Source organism: Balaenoptera musculus, chromosome 7 (assembly GCF_009873245.2).
Source record: "Balaenoptera musculus isolate JJ_BM4_2016_0621 chromosome 7, mBalMus1.pri.v3, whole genome shotgun sequence".
NCBI classification, from domain to species: Eukaryota; Metazoa; Chordata; class Mammalia; order Artiodactyla; family Balaenopteridae; genus Balaenoptera; species Balaenoptera musculus.
This window is the reverse complement of record NC_045791.1, coordinates 20490921-20507744: the sequence shown is the minus strand read 5'-3', so window position 1 is coordinate 20507744 and position 16824 is coordinate 20490921.

Below are 16824 nucleotides of genomic sequence, written 5' to 3'. Positions count from 1 at the left end.
CCTTTGAGGCCTGGCTTACCTTCTATCTCCTCCCAAGAAGCCTTTCAGATGTCCCAAGCCCTGCCCCCACAATCGCCCAGCCCTCACATTTCCCACAGCTGGCTTCTGATACCATTCAATGGGCCCCCATCCTAAGGCCTCCAATTCCATTTCGAATTACTCTTCCCTCCTCTACTACAGTTTAAGCCTCTAATGCTTTTCAAACTTTTAAAAAACTTTACTGAAAAGAAGCCTAACATAGAAGGATAGTTGCTATGTAGTAGAGTAGGTGAAGAGAGATTTTGGATTTATTTTTTTACTTCAGTGAGGGAATTGTAATTTGGAAGGAGGCCTGTAGTTTTGATTTCTAGATGCAGAGGTTGTCATTTCCTTTAGAGCCCACTCCCTTTATTTGGGGAAGTTCCTGGGCCTTTCAATTCTATCAATGAAAGGGACTAGTCCCTACCCATCATCCTAGGAGGAAACTGTGAGGGCTTCTCACACTTGCATGTATGTGCTACAGAAAGAAATGTAAAATGATCTCCCAAGCTGCATTGTGCACCTGAAACCAGAAGAAAAATGGCTTTTCCTAGAGAGAAATTCACGCTGGACCGTCAGCCCTCCCCAGTCCCTAGCCCCAGTGGGGTGATTTAAGAGTAAATGCCTGAGACACGGACAATGGGCTGTGAATCACTAGTCTAGGTCATGGAGGGCGCCCCCAGTTGGACTTCAGGAGGGGAGGGAGGGGCCTGTGTCTGGGCTTGGAGCAGATCTAGAGGGGCTGGTTCTTCCTTGAGGTCTGGGGCCAGGGTAGTAGGAGTGGCAATGAGCCTACGGCTGAGCAGGACAGCCTGGGCTCAGCAGTGGCATCGTGACAACCCTGATGGCAGTGGATGGTGGGGCCTTGGGCAGACTGACCTGACTGTGGTAACCAGGCTGATGTCCTGGGACAGGGTGGCAGCCCTGGAGGTCCCTGAGGACCTCTTGGGAGAAGAACCACAGGAAAATGGACTTCCCCAAATCCACTCAATGAGGAAAGGGGAAAACAATAGACATGTTCATTGACTGTTAGTAGAGGGATGACTACATGTCATACCGAGCCGCTGCTGGCAATCTGCTCCAAGCAGGCAACACAGCTCTGGTCCTACCTGTTTGGACCCTCTCTCTTTCCTAAAGAGCACAAATTGAAAACCATAAATTCTAATCCAAACCCCTTATTTTACACCTAAAGGAACCAGGGCCCAGAGAAGTAGAGAAAATTGCTCAAGTGCCTAGGCCAAGTCCAAGGCAACACCAGGAGCAGCACCCAGTCTCCTGGCTTCCGATCCAGTGCTCCCTCCAGGTCAGCACAAGGCCTTTCAAGTCAAGTAGGCAGCAAAGCTTCGCTGATGCCAAGCACTCAGCTCATGTAGAATGGAACCCTCAGATGTGACCAATAAGCATCGTCCCCTCAGAAGTTTACCGTCAGCTTGGGGACCCTGACTTCATCCTCATGCAATGGGTGGCACTGGAATTAATCTTCTTACTTTAGATTTGTAGCATCTACACTCATGAAAGAGTAATGTAATGAGTTGTTATTACCATTGGCCTAGCTCTAGAGACGTCTAGCAACCCTCCTGCGCCCAAGTGGGGTTGCCAGATAAAATACGTACATTATTACATGGGGCACACTTACACAAAAAATTATGTTTCATTATCCAAAATGCAAATGTAACCAGACATCCTGTCTGTTTTCCTAAATCTGGCAACTCTACTCCCAAGCTCAGATGTTGGGGGAGCTTCTACTACCATTGGCCTTTTCTTGAGTCCAGTAGTGTCCCAGGGGGGAGGCTGCAGAGAAGAGCTACACAGGGTGACCAGTGGGGCTGAGCAAATCTTGGAGCATGGACAACGTCACTCCAGACAGGGAGGGACAGGTCAAGGTCCCAAATGTTGATGAAGGCAAGGCCTCGCCAGGTGCCTACAGAGAGGTCTGCTGACACCTTGAGGTACCTGGGCTCATGGCAAATGCCGTAACTCAGTTTCCACACAGGGCTTGAACAATAGTCATCTTGCTAGCCTTTTGCCAGCTCTGTGCTCATATCTCCACCCACACAGCAGACCCTCTCCTACTTTAGTAACTTCTGGGCTCAGTCCCAGCTCCTGGGGTCACCCTGAGTTTCCCTCCTTTTCCTCCTCTGCCCCTGATATCCTTTTCAGCATTAATGAAATCCTTCTTTCCACGAAGGCACTTCCTTCCCTCTAACTCCTCCTCAAACGCTCTTTTCTTGTTCCTTCACAGTAAACATGATGCCCAACAAACCAAAACTTGAGGAAAACCAGTCCCCCTTTCCTGAGGGGCAAGAAGGGCAGGACTCTTACATCCTCCCAGGAGGTTGGGGGAAACATCTGTATACCACCAAGGAAAAGGAAGAATTGCAAAGCATTTAACTTCTTTATTAGTTTAGATATAGGATAAGCTGCTACAGTGAGACCAGTATTATAGAGGTTAAAACAAGACATCAATTTCTTTCTCTCTTATCAGGAGGTAGATGGGCAGCCCAGAGCAGGTAGGCAACTCCATTCTACAAAGCCAACCCAGGACTTGAGTCCCTTCTCTTCCGTTATCCCACAGGTATGTGCTGGTCTATATTCCAACCAGCTAAAAAGGAAGAGGGGAGAAAAGGGAAGGCAAGCAATTTCCTTGTAAGGAACAATTATGAACTTCCATTCACATTCCATCATCAGCCACACCTAGCTGCAAGGGAGGCTGAGAAATATAGACTCTAGCCAGGTAGCCATTACTTTCTACCAGAGGGTGGGACTATCTTCTTAAAAGCAAGGAAGCCATAAGTATCATTCTCTGCCATAAGTCCCCATATTAGAACAGTCTGAAAAATTCAAATCCCACTACAGTGCACTTGCTATACCAAACCATACATGATGCAATACAAAGATGAGTAATGCAAATGAATAAGGACTCCAGGGAAGGAAGATATATTGTAAAGTTTATGGCAGGGGTGGGGGCGATGAAACTTCACCTCGGCCCTGGAAAGCCAGCAAATGGCTGGACTGAGTAGATGGAAAGAAACTGTATTTTCATTTCATGGGCAGGTGACTTTTAACCAGTCACCAGTAGCACTGGGGACATCCACTTATTACAATCATTGGCTAGAAACGAAACTCTAGTTCTTGATAAAGCTGAAGCACACACTCAAGACATTCGTATCTCAAGTTACTTTGCAAACAACACATTAAACCTCAAGCCTCTTTGTCTTCTGGTTTTACAGGTGTGTACTGAGAAGTTAAGCAACTAAAACATCATAAGGAGATAAGAATTAAGTTCAATTTCCTCTTGTAACACTCCTCCTGAACAAAGTCATTTCCTGACATATCGCAAGACACCGTTAATCATCCCCACCCCATTAAATCTATTCGCTTTCATTATGTGTTCCTAATCCAGTTGGGCATGGACAAAACATTGGGTATGCTTCCCACGAATTTCACTTTTTATTTGAATACTTACTTCCTTCACTTATTTTCCCTGGCTTACCTTTCATCCTCTCCTCCCTAATCCTCCAGCTTCCCTGTCACCTGGGATACAGTGGGCTCAAAGAAGCTGTGACAATGCCCCCTCTTCACATCGGCCCACACCCACCTCCACCCCCAGCTCAATCCTATGCTCCACTAGTTGCCAGCAGTAGTCTGATCTCAGGGTTAAGAGCATAAGAACTACAGGAAGATATTTTGCAGGCAGAGGCCCTGGGCGATGGCAGGCTCTCTCATCCCCTCCTTCAGTGCCCTCTGAAACAACATTTTTTCAACTTTTATGGCTTTTTTTTTATTGACGTATAGTTGATTTATAATGTCGTGTTAGTTTCTGGTGTATAGCGAGGTGTTTCAGTTATACATATATATACATATTATTTTTCATATTCTTTTCCATTATGGTTTATTATAGAATATTGAATATAGTTCCCTGTGGTATACAGTAGGACCTTGTTGTTTATCTATTTTATATATAATAGTTTGTATCTGTTAATCCCAATCTCCTAATTTATCCCTCCCCCACCCACCTTTCCCTTTGGTAACCATAAGTTTGTGTTCTATGTCTGTGAAACTGTCTCTGTTTCGTAAGTAAGTTCATTTGTGTCATATTTTAGATTCCACATATAAGTGATATCATATGGTATTTGTCTTTCTCTGTCCAACTTACTTCACTTAGTCTGATCCCCTCTAGGTCCATCCATGTTGTTGCAGATGGCATTATGAAACAACATTTTGAAGCAGGTTGTAAAAAGTCACACCAAGCCCATCTTTTCGGCTGCACAAGGTCAAAAGAATAAGAATCAAGGGCCGGGGCAATCCCAGTCATTCTCCTTGTTCGTACTGCCAGGCCGTGAGAGTCCAGGGAGAAATCAGCTTCAGAATTACAGTCTGAGCCCCTTGGCCTCCTCTAAAATGAATGTTCACAGTGCCCCATAGGCAGATCATTAAAACCTCCTTAGGCATTGTTACAGGAAGGCTTCTGAGGGCCACAAATCTTGCCACAGAGCTCCAGCATTTAGCCAGTCAGCATTTCCACAGCGCGCGGATGGCTGGTGAAGGATTTAGCAAGGTGGTCCTTCCAGCCTCCCCACTTTGCAAAGCACCTGTTGGAGGTGGGCTGACCTTGAGCAGGGCATGTCTCTTCTCTGAACCTCAGTTTCCTCATCTGTAAGTAAGAAGGGATTAGACCAAAGCCTGCCAGGCTGAGTTGTAAGGAGATGGCTTCAAGGGCACTGCTCTCCTTCTCTATTCCAAAGAGCCTGGATTCCATGCACCCAAGGGCCTGGTTTCATACCGGGTGGTCTGGCTTTGAGAAAACTGGCTAACAGTCCCCAAACTCAAATAGAATAACTGGTGACAGATAAGCCATTTAACCTGAATATTAGGCAATGGGAGTAGACATCTCTCAGGTGTCTGTCTGCTCAGCTTACCAGAAACCCCCTTTTCTCTTGAAAACGTTCTCCCGAGCAATTCACGTGGGTGGGCTTCCAGCGGCAGTGCTGGTGACCCCACCCCTTCTGATGACCGGCCAGCAATAGACACTTGATCCACGGAGAGCCAATCAGATCCTCTCTTCCAGGAATTCAGAGTTGGGATTGTGAGACTGCAAGTCAGTTTCCACCTAAGACTGGAATTGTAACCTGTTTGTGGGCTGCCCAGGTCAAGATAGAAAATGCATGCTCATCCTCTATCCTTCTTTCTAGCCTTTGAACTTTAAAATCCGAAGTGCTCACTCTTACAGAGCTCCAATTGCCTAGGTGTGTCTGCCCAACAAAACGTTTACCATTTCTCCTGGGATGTGATACACAAAGTGCGGATAGGGTGAAAAAAATCAGAATTGTGTAACCACCATTTGGTGCCAGAATAGCCTCTCCACTGGTTTGCTTGGCTTGGAGGGATGGTGTGGTGGCTTAAGTGTATAGACCAACTTGACAGGTGAGCTTAAAGACGGCATTGCAGGTAACTTCCTGAATCAGTGGTTCAGAGCTGGGAAGCCCATACCATCTTTTTTGTTCCCCTTGCACTGGCTTCTGTGGCATTTGAATAACATGATCCTGGCACTTACTGCAAATTAGAAGGTTAATGAGACTCCCCTCTAGAGCCTTTACATGGACTTTAGAGGCCAGGGCAGGGCAGGGCTATGCAGTGAGGGGCAGTGGGAGTGGTCAGAGGTCTGTGTAACATGGCTCCTGGGCTGAAGGGCAGTCATGGTCGGCCAGGTGGACCAAATAAGAGAATGTTATTCTGCTGGTGGAGAAAGGATGCTCAGGGTTCTCTTTTTATTAACTGCAGTTGCTTTCTATTACTGGCAACCTGAGGGCCCTAACTTACCCAGCAAACCTAACAGTCAAGGTCAAAACTGAAGGCTCCTTGAGAGTCTATGAGAACAGAGTGTCTCAGAGAGAGGGTGACAAGTCTTGTGGGCTGCCAGCCGCTCTGTCACCGAGACAGTGCCAGACATTTGCACCACAACCTGGCCTCAGCTTCCCTTTTCTGTGCTGCCAACAACCCTTTCAGTTCTTCGCACTGTACCAAGTTTGCTATCACTAGTCTCCCAAAGTGGCTTCGGGGAAGAATCGTTGGTAGGTGTTAGGCTCCGTTATGACCTGGGGCTCAAAGCAGTGAGCTGGAAGAGACAGCATGATGGGTGGAATGACTAACAGGAAACCAGGACTCAGAATCAGCAGGCCCAGCCCACTGGTGAGCTGTGTGCCCATGGGCAAGTCCCTTACCCTCTCTGGCTTTCACTTAACTCCTCTGTAAAAAGAAGAGGGAGGGGCAGGTGATCACCAAGCTCCTCTGAGCAGAGGGTGTGGCTTCCCTCACCTCCTCTGGCAACACCTCCTGTCTCCCAGCCAATTCCAAGGAGAGTTACTCGCCGGAAAGGTGTCCGAGCCTTTCCCAGATGCTTTCTGCCTAAAGGGAGTGAGCTCTGATTGCAATTCACCCCACACTTCTTTCCTCCATCACCAGAACTGCTCACCTGAACTGATGAGTCGAGGACTGCCAGTCGGGCGGCTCTGGCAATAGACGGTTGAGTTTATTGGACCGAACAGCAGCCTTTCAGTTCACGTCAATCCGGTCCTCAGATTTGCATGATTGCACATTCAGAGACAGGCCCCTGCACTCGGAGCATCCTCGCTTGGCTGCCAGCACGCTCCGCTGAGCCAGCCCTAGCTGTTACGAGCCACCGGTTTAAACAAGGCCTGCCGGGAGCTGGGCCTGGCGGCTGAGGCGAAACTGTATGTTAGCGGTTGAGGTCGCTCGCACAGGAGAGGCCCCACTGCTGGCTGGGCCTGTCGAAGCTGCTCTCGGGGATAGCTGTACAGGGTGTTTGGCCCCCAGGAGCCTCCTCCCTCGTGGGTTGAGACATTTGCTAAGCCTGTTTGTCGTTCTTTCCCAACATCAGAGCTGGGTCCTGGGATAGTCAGCTTCCCCATTACAAAGACTCCCTGGGCCCCTGGCTTCCCTCGAGTGATGGATCCATGAATGGAAGGCTCTCCATGAAGATTTCGTCATAGCATACGATCCACAGTTAATTTCAGGGTTTAAGTCCCAACATTACATTTACTAGCTGTGTCCCTAGGCCTATCTGAGCCTCTGTTTCCTCAACTGTAAACGGAAATAACAATACAGCCCACCTCAATGGGTTGATGTAAGAAATAAATAAATACAGGTTAAGTCTTAGAACAATTGCCTGCCACATGGTAAATGCTCAACAAATCTTAGCCATTATGATTGTCATTAATTTGATCAAGGGAGGTCAGATGTGGAAGGCAGCTGGAAGAAGACAATTTCATTTCATCACTGAAAAGCACTACTTCTATTTAAGTATCAAAATGTTCCTTGTATTCAGATGGAATTATTTAACCTGACCCTGGGTACTATAAAATGAAAGGTAATCTCTCACAAGATTTTACAGTTTTAAGATAAGATGCATTATTTAGAATGCAGGCTGAGGGGAGGGTGGAAGAAGAGGAGGGTCTGGTAGACCTTTCACCAGACCTGGTAGAACACCCCTCAGGCTTGTGGCCTCCCTCCCCATGGGGTGACATGCCCTCAGCTCTGAACAAGAAAATGTCAGAACAGAGAAGTTACATAATTTGTCCATGGTGTGTGATTCAAAGCCAGATCTACCTGGTTGAAAAGGCTCTGCTGTTTCTACTCCTCCGTTGTGTCAAGCATAGTGCCAGGCAGGCACTCCGGAAGAGACACAGACATCGGACACAGCCCCAAATCCAAGATGCCATCACCCTGACAGGAACAGCTAGTGTTACACAGAAGGCCCGGAATATAATTGAGAAAAAGCTCCCAGCAATCAAAACAAGAAAAGAAAACTTAGAGGATCAAAACAAGAGCTCTAATATCCAACAAATGAGAGTTCTAGGAAAAGGCAGAAAATGGAAGAGAGGAAATCGAAGAAATAGAAGAAAGTTTCCCAGATCTGAAAGGCATGAGCTTGCTTATTGAAAAGGATCTGCTAAGGATACAGACCAACTGGGGGTCCGGGATGCACCATCATGAAATTTCCTATCATCGGGGATAAAGAGAAAATTCTAGAGGCGTTCAAAGAAGAAAAATAAGATACATACAAAGGACTGGACCCAGGACAGCCCTGGAGTTCTCTCCAGCAACACTGGAAACAAACAACACCCCTCAGTTCTGAGTAAAAACCATTTCCTACCTAGATTTCAATCTTAAGACAATGTCAGTGAAGTGCGAGAGTAAAAGAGCCATTTTTTTAAAATGAAAGTTTTCGAAACCTTTACTTCCCACGTACCCTTTCTCAGGAAGCTATTAGAAGAGATGCCGCATCCGAATTAAAGTGGTGACCCAGTGGTGTGCTGTAGCTGGCTCGTACCGGCCCACACGAGCATTTCTTCCCAATCCTGAGCACAACAGTTAATTCTAGATGTCACTGTGACTGGGCCAAGGGGTGCCCAGATTAGGCATTAGTACTGGGTGTGTCCAGATGAGATTAATATTTGACTTGCTGGACTCAGTAAAGTATCCTGTCCTCCCCAGTGTGGGTGGACATCACCCAATCCGTAGAGGGCCTGAGAGCAAAAAGGCAGAGGGAGGAGGAATTTGGCCCTTTTGCTTCCTGGCCACCGGCTGAGCTGGGGCGTTGGTCTTCTCCTGCCCTCAGACTAGGATGTATAGCACCAGCTCCCCTGGTTCTCAGGCCTTCAGACTGATAGTGGACTTATCCCAACAGCCTTCCCAGTCCTCCAGCTTGCAGGTAGCAGATCATGGGAATTCTCAGCACCTGTAACCGCGGGAGCCAATGCCTCAATAAATCTCTTGCTTGACTGACTGATAGATCTCTTATTGTTTCTGTTACTCTGAAGAACCCTGACTAATATACCAAGTTTAGTGACATGATATTAGTCACTTAAAATCAGCCCTGGAGGGAATACTGATACCACAGAAATCAGTAACACTACAAACGAGCGCTTCCTCTCCTCCTCAACCGTCCTCCAGCACCAGGTGGTCAGAAACATTTACCAGCACGTCACTGCAATAAACCAGGAAAGAGAAAGACAAGGGAGCCTGGAAATAGAATCCCACTTAGAAGAAAAGCTAAGTAAATTCCAAAGATAATGATGACGAGAAATCCCAGAACAGCTGAGGAGAAAGTAAATAGAGGGTTCTAAGAAAAACGTCTCCCCCAAAAAGGGCTAGGAAGGCTGATAAATTATCTGACAGTTTTGACCACCTTGAGAGGTATTTTTCAAATCTGGCAAAGACTTTAGGGATATATTAGTAACAGGTGCAAACGAAAACACAAAAGCAAAAAGTCAAATATTAACTACAGAAAAAATAAAATGGTTCACAGAAGAGGAATTATAACTCTAGGACACTATTCGGCTCGGCTGTGAACAATGTCTATATGGTCATAGTGATGTAAATACCAATATTGATCTAATTAAAACTGTCGTATAACATCAATAGAACATAAGGAGGGGAACTGGAGACGCTAAGATATTGGAATACTGTCTAAATCTATAGTAGGAAAACAATAGAGAAAACATAATATGGAAAAAAATTGCTATGTTATGTAAAAATAAGGAGATAAACATCTGAAGAAGTGGAAAAGTGTAACTGGTTACCTCTGAGGAATGATAGGTAATTGGAGGGTGTCATAAGTCAGGCAGGTGACTGTCATTTCTTGCCTAGTCCTCACAGTACTATCTTCCTCTTTAACTGTGCCCCTAATTATTTTAGACAAACAAGGAGAGGAGGCAACATGGTACAGTTAGAATTATGTCAGCCTTAGGCCCTGTTGGCTCCCGAGATGGAGAGCAAGACAGAGTGAGCTGGGGGAGATGGAGAGCCCTGCGCTTCCCTCTGTTATATATCTGTGAAAGGAAGAGGGGGGAAAGTCAGAGGCGGAAGAAGTGAAAAGGGCAGGCACAAGAATCCATCTTGGAGTCAGTCAGCTGGGAACTTGTAAAATTCAGTCACCTTCTCTCTGAACTGTTCCCAAAAAGGCTGCTAGCTATAAAACCCAGAGTTCAGTGGATAAAAAGTATTATTGACAATAATGGAAAACACATGATGCAGAAGTGTCCAACCATAAGGGATGGCTTAAATAAATATAGTACATCCATATACAGAATACTGGGTAGACATTTTAAAAGATGCTTAGGAGGCTATTAAATGGCATGGAAAAGGCATTTACAGTCTATTCAATTTAAGGGGAGGAAAAGGGAGAAATAAGGAGGGCATACTATAGCATGTATATCATGCCTTTTAAAAAAAAAACATTTCAAATTTGATCATCTCCTTCTAAGACTATCAGGCAACACAGACATCCAAATCCAACATGCCAAAATGCTGGTTTCTATGTTAAAACAGAGCTCTTAGTTTGGTTAACATAGCAATTAAAAGGAGTTACTCCAGGCTTCCCTGGTGACACAGTGGTTGAGAATCCGCCTGCCATTGCAGGGGACACGGTTTCGATCCCTGGTCCGGGAAGATCCACACGTGCCGCGGAGCAACTAAGCCCGTGTGCCACAACTACTGAGCCCAGGTGCCACAACTACTGAATCCCACGCGCCTCGAGCCCGTGCTTCTCAACAAGAGAAGCCACTGCAATGAGTAGCCCCCGCTCACTGCAACTAGGGAAAGCCCATGCACAGCAATGAAGACCCAAGGCTGTGAAAAATAAATAAGTAAATAAACTTATTTATTTAAAAAAAAAAAAGGAGTTACTCCCTCTTCATTGGATGGAATATAAACTAGTACAAACATTCTGGAAAACAATTTAGAACTATGTACTTAAGCCTCGAAAACTGATCTAGTATTCCTCTTCTGGGAATATGATCTAAGAAAACAATGAAAATGCAGGAAAAAGGACCTTGCAACATTATTTATAAGGCAGATCAAGTAAAGTGTTTAATCCCAAGGGTGGTACGTTACACAGCCGTTAAAAAACATGGTTTCAATAATTTTAATAAAAACACAGGAAAATGCTTATGATATGATGGTCAAGAAAAAGGATGCCCAACTGAATAATCTCAAATATTTAAGCAAAATGCACAGCACGAAAGAAACGCGTCAAAACATTAATCATGGTTATGTTTAGTGGTAGAATTATGGATAATTTCCATTCTCTTTTATCTAGACCTATGTTTTCCTCAGTTTTGTACAATGATAGCGGAGAGGTTGAATGACATTCCTAAGTATGCACGAACTAGTTAAGTGCCAATGCTGTTTTAAATCAATGTTGTTTTAAATCATGCATTCAGAGGTGTGCTCATAAACCGAGTCTCTAGAAAACAAAGAAAAAAATACCTTGAACTATAGCATTTGCGGTTTCCATGGTGTAAATACTCCCACTGCGGTCAATTTCAAGCAGCAAACAGCCTGCCTCACACAGGTAGACTGGAGCAGGGAGGAGGAAGACGAACACCTAGGGCAAAGGTGAAACCAGGGTGAGCTGAGAATGAGTTAACCGCTCTAAGCACATTATCCAACCCACCTGCCCACACTCCTACCTTCCCGTCTTCCCCTTCCACTGTTGGAATCCAGCTAATGAGGGTCACTTTTACCTGTAGCCATGATAAAGAAAACCAGTCTAAGAGTAGGGTTTATTCAGTCCCGAGATAGATTTCAAAAAACCTGGAAGGTCCAAAAGCCAAGGCAAGCCCAGATGGGTCAAAAGCCGAGATCATCGCAGGTACGACCCAGAGCAAGTAGCAAGGAGTCAATCAAGCCATGGAGACCAGCTGCCTCCAATTAGATTCATTCCCAGAGTTCGCAGTGGGGTTAGGGATGGTTTAGGCACAGGATCCCACATTTTAAGGAGTATTAGAATCACCTGAGGGGTTTGGTAAACACAGATTGCAGGGTCCCACTGCCAAATTGTCTGATTCTCAGCAGGTCTGGGGTAGGGCCAGAGAATGTGTATTCGTCATGAGCTCCCAGGTGATGCCTGTGCTCCTGGCCCAGAAACCACGTTTTGAGAACCACTGGCCTAGATGGTTGACGTTACCAGCAAAAAAAGAGGAGGCTTTCAGTAGATGAGTTGATGGATGGTGCCTACATGTAGATTAAAGGAAGGAAGACAGCTTCTGTTCCTTCTAAACACACAATTACAATAGCTTCCAGTTCATGTTTTAATAATTTACAGATCTCAAAGGTAATTTTATTTTTGATTGAACATACAGTGGGAGCTACTGCAAATTTCCACTACCCTCAGCCTAGCTTAGCAAGAAAGGAAAGTCAGAAGTCAGTGTGAGCACTTGACATGCTCAGATGCAGTTGGACCTCCTAAAAACAACGAGGGTTTTGCTATCGTCATCGCTATTTTTGAAACCGGAACACAGAGCCTCAGAGAGGGTCAGTTGCCCCAAACCACTTGACGTGAGCGGCAGTGTGTGCACCGAGGATGGAGGTGGGGAGGGGTGCTCCCGTGCTGCCCCCCACCGTGTGCGCATTCACCCCCACTGTCCCTCCAGTCTCGCTGACGGCAGACAAGGGATGAAGCCCCAGGTTCTTCGCGTTCTTGGGCCGTGAACCCTGGGGCAGGCTGGAGGAGTCTCTGAACCTCTTCTTAGAATAATGTTTTTCAATGCTTGATGTAAAATACCCAGGATAAAAAGGAAATCAACTGCACTGAAATCTTGTTGTAAAAATATGGTTTTTGTACAGTAATAGGTAGTGATGACAAGACATTACTATATATTGAAGCACTTAAAATCTAGGGGCTGGCCTAGTAACTGCCATAATTTTGAAATAGTGAAGTAAATCATTTTTTGAGATATCTGAAGTAATGTCAATGTGCTATGAAAATGGCTGTGATTTCTACTGGTGACAGTCCTAGGTCTGCTAACGTTGCTGTGGTTTGTCACCTATATTCGTAATTAAAGGACACGGCAATTTTCAATTAGAATTCTAATTGAATTTGCTAATTCAATTCTAAACATGGACCCCAGTTTAAGTCAGGTTCAACAAGCCTAAATAAATCCTCATGCCACTCAAATTTACATTTTCATCTTATTTTTCATATTCCTTTTAAAAATAAGGCTGCATAATTCCTTGCCTCCTTTTTTCTTTTCTTTTCTTTTTTTTTTTAATTTTAAAACTTGGAATGAGTTATACTTATGGCTTGGTAATTACCCTAGAGTCTACTGTATGAAACACAAAACACTCACGTTCTTGTCTCAACAGATCTCAGCAAACATCATAGATCCAACCTAATTTCCAAATATAAAACATCATTGGTTAAAAATAATTGTATTTTCAAAGTTTCAGTTTTGCAAAGTGGAAAGAGTTCTGGAAGTCAACGGTGCTGATGGTTGCACAACAGTATGAATGTACTCATGCCACTGAACTGGACACTGAAAATGATTAAGATGCTAAATTTGATGTTATCTATACTTCACCACAATTAAAAAAATACAAAATGCAAAATAATTCCTAGGTAAAAGTTAGTGATAGAATAAATATAGGTTTTTGTGTGTGTGTTGCATTGAAAATCTTGATCCCTAAAAAAAAATTGTATTTTGACCCATCTTTTTCAGAATCATAAACTCAACAAAATCTTGCCTGTAGGGTGCTGCACCAAATCCCATCCGTTGCTCATTGCAAAGCATTTATGGCTCCTTATAACACATTCCACTCCATTCCCTACTGGGGGTCTTAATTAATGTCCCATTTCCCCCACCTCGAGGGGAAAAACCATTCCACAGAAAACTTTATTCTCTTCTGGACAACCAAAAGCGAATAACCATCATAGCAGCAAAGGTAAGAAAAAAGGAAGAGCGTTTGTTCGTTTCCCGGACTCCATAACTGCACACGAACATATCAAGGAAACTGGAAGTTAAACTGCTACTTTTTACAAGTCGTGGGCATCTCCAGAGAGCAGGCACCGCCAGCCAGCTCATTCACGTTTTTCTCATGCCTTCCTCAAGCTCCTGCCCTTTCAAACATGTATGGAAATGAGGGGGCCCAAAGAGCTCTTAATGCAAATTTCTTTAAATAAGGAGCCTGAAAACCAAAAGGCTGTTGGTGGTTTCAGAAAATACCTTGCAGGAAAATGCTGTGTCCATAGTGAACTGCCGCCGCATGACCCTGGGAAAATTAACTTGTGTGGAGGGAAAAACAAAAGAGTGGCAGCCTAAACAGGACACCTCCGTCAGTCTCCGAGCACAGAACCCTGCAGATACACTGGTGGGGAGGAAGATTTTGAAAGGGGGTTAGGAGGGGTGCTGGTTCTTCTTCAAGGACTTGGGGATCATTCTTTAACAGGAAAATGTCTCTGAACATCATGCTTAATAATTCATTAATAAATGTGTGAAAGGTCTTTGTTGGAGGGATGCAATCCTCCTAACCACCACTGGATCCTGAGAGAGCCATGTTAATGTGACCAGAAACCAAAGGTCCCACTGGGGGCACCCCACATGGCCCCCACCCAAGGTTCTGCCCCTCCGCTGCCAGGAAGCTACACATGCAGGAAGCCGGCTCCGGGTTTGGCTGGCAGAACTGCTTCTTGCCTACAGTTTTTCCTGCTGTTAGAGGGACTGGACTTTGTCACTACGTGGAATCTGTTGGGAATTTGCCTCAAAACTCTGTGCATTTCCTATCAGCGTATTTTTAAATAAGAAAGGGATGCTCTTTAACCAAGACCTTGGGAATCTAGGAGAAGAGAAACTAGCAGAGGGGTGAAGCACGCCCACTTCCACGGCTTAACCTCTCAGAGCCTCTGCTTCTCACCTGTAAAAGGGGGATGATAGTGCCTGCTTCCCTCGCAGGGTGCTGTGAGGGTTGAGTAAATAGCAACCCAGAGTATACACCCCGCTATATGTAGTTCAGCAGCTATTCAGCCTATGGAAGGTGCCAGTGGATTTTATTATGTCTTTTAACCCAGCCTGAAACACCAGAAAACACACACCTTTCGGGAAAATTATTGATTTTGTGAGCGGGTATTGACTGGTCTGGAAAATAAAGGGCCTTGTCCATTATGAACAGTTGATCATTTTTCCAGAAACCTGCATTGCTACACTTGTCAAAGTGGTAGAAAAAGGAGCTCAAGTGTCACTTTAAAGGGTGGCCTGAAATCCTCCCTCTGGCCTGAAACCACGGGCAGCCACTGGCCTGCAATCCCGACACTGCCACACTTGAAGGGGGCTTGGAGAATCCATTCCCAACAATACCCTGGTTGAGCCCAATCCAGAACTCAGCACCCTAACTCCCACCTGAGTTCATCTGCAGCTCCATGGGCCTCCTGTCTCCCTAAGGTGACTCTGATTCCCCTCTTACCCTGCCACTCAGTGCCTTCCACCTTCCCCTCCCCCCACCACTAAATGCCTTCCACCAGAGGGACCAAGAGCTGAAGATGCAATTTATTTATTTATTTATTTTTGGCCGCACTGCGCGGCATTCGGGATCTTGGTTCCCCCACCAGGGATCGAACCTGTGTCCCCTGTATTGGAAGCACGGAGTCTTAACCACTGGACCACCAGGGAACTCCCTGAAGATGCAGTTTAAACGTATGAGTGGCCTTTGAATTTATAGCCCATTGAAGGCATCTGAACACAGAAGCTAGAACTTTAAAATAGTAGTCAGAGGATTGAGGCAGAAATGTTTCGCTGTCAGCACACATTTATTATTAAGGTTCCAATAATTCTGCTTACCTCCCTCAGTAGATTTCACTGCTCCATTAATTTTAGTAAATGTAACCCTAGAAAGTTCTAAATGAAACCCCAGATTCTCTACTCCCAGCAGCTTTTTAAGAACAGCAAACTTCAGAAGGCAAGGTACTGAGCCCAGCCCAGCCTCAACTTTACGTGAGGCACAAGTTCACAAGCAGCCCAACCACAACCCAGTCATCGTCGCACACCTGCCAGCCTCTGAATTCACACAACGAAGTCTACACAGGTGCTTAGGGCGCCACCACTCCTTTCATATCTACACACTGTCTCAACAGGGAAACACATCCAGAAGACTCTGCACACACAAACCCTATATGCACGTATATACACCATATTCAGCCTACACATGTGCTCACACACACCCTATGTGTGCGTGCGCCCATGCCCACGTGTGCGTGCACACACACATGCTTACTCAGTTCCCTACCTGATTGCTAATGCTCCAAGTCTTGGCTCTGTGACCCTGAACTTCAACCCTCAGGCCTGCTTCTGGCCCTTTACACTTGGCATTTACTCTTGAGCCCTCTGGCACTTGAACGTGGCTGTTTCTAATGGTTTTTAACTCAACTTGCCTCTTCTCATGAGATCTGCAACCCAGATCTGAAACATCCATGTTCTAGCTCAAACCTCTAAAGAATCCAAGTTCTGTCACCTCCCGTTTGGTCAGAGACCAAACCTAGCCAACTCAACCAGCCCAGCGTCAGCGGCCCCTCTTCTTCCACCACCACTTTGTTCACAAAGTTGGAGGGTGGGGCTGAGCGGAGGAGGTGCATGTGACCAGGCAGGACAGTCCCAGAGATGATCAGAACAGGAAACTCGCTCACAAGCCAGTTGCTCAGTTCAGTCAACCTGGAACTCTACATCTACAAAGTGGCTCTGAGTGATCTCATCACAGGACTGCACAGTTACCCTTTCTGGTACGAGTTCAAAGGTTAGGGATTTGTTCCCCCAAAATAAACTCACTCCCCACACCCCCCAAAAAAAGCCACAGGGAATTGGCCCATCCTTGAATGTCTTGAATTGATTTCAGACACCGAAGTTTGATTGTTTGTTTGTTTCAGAGCCCAGCCTGGCACCCTGACTCTCTCTTGGCATTCCAGCCATCAGCAGCACTCAGGACAGCCAAGCAGAATCTCTCCCAGCCTCCTCAGCTGCC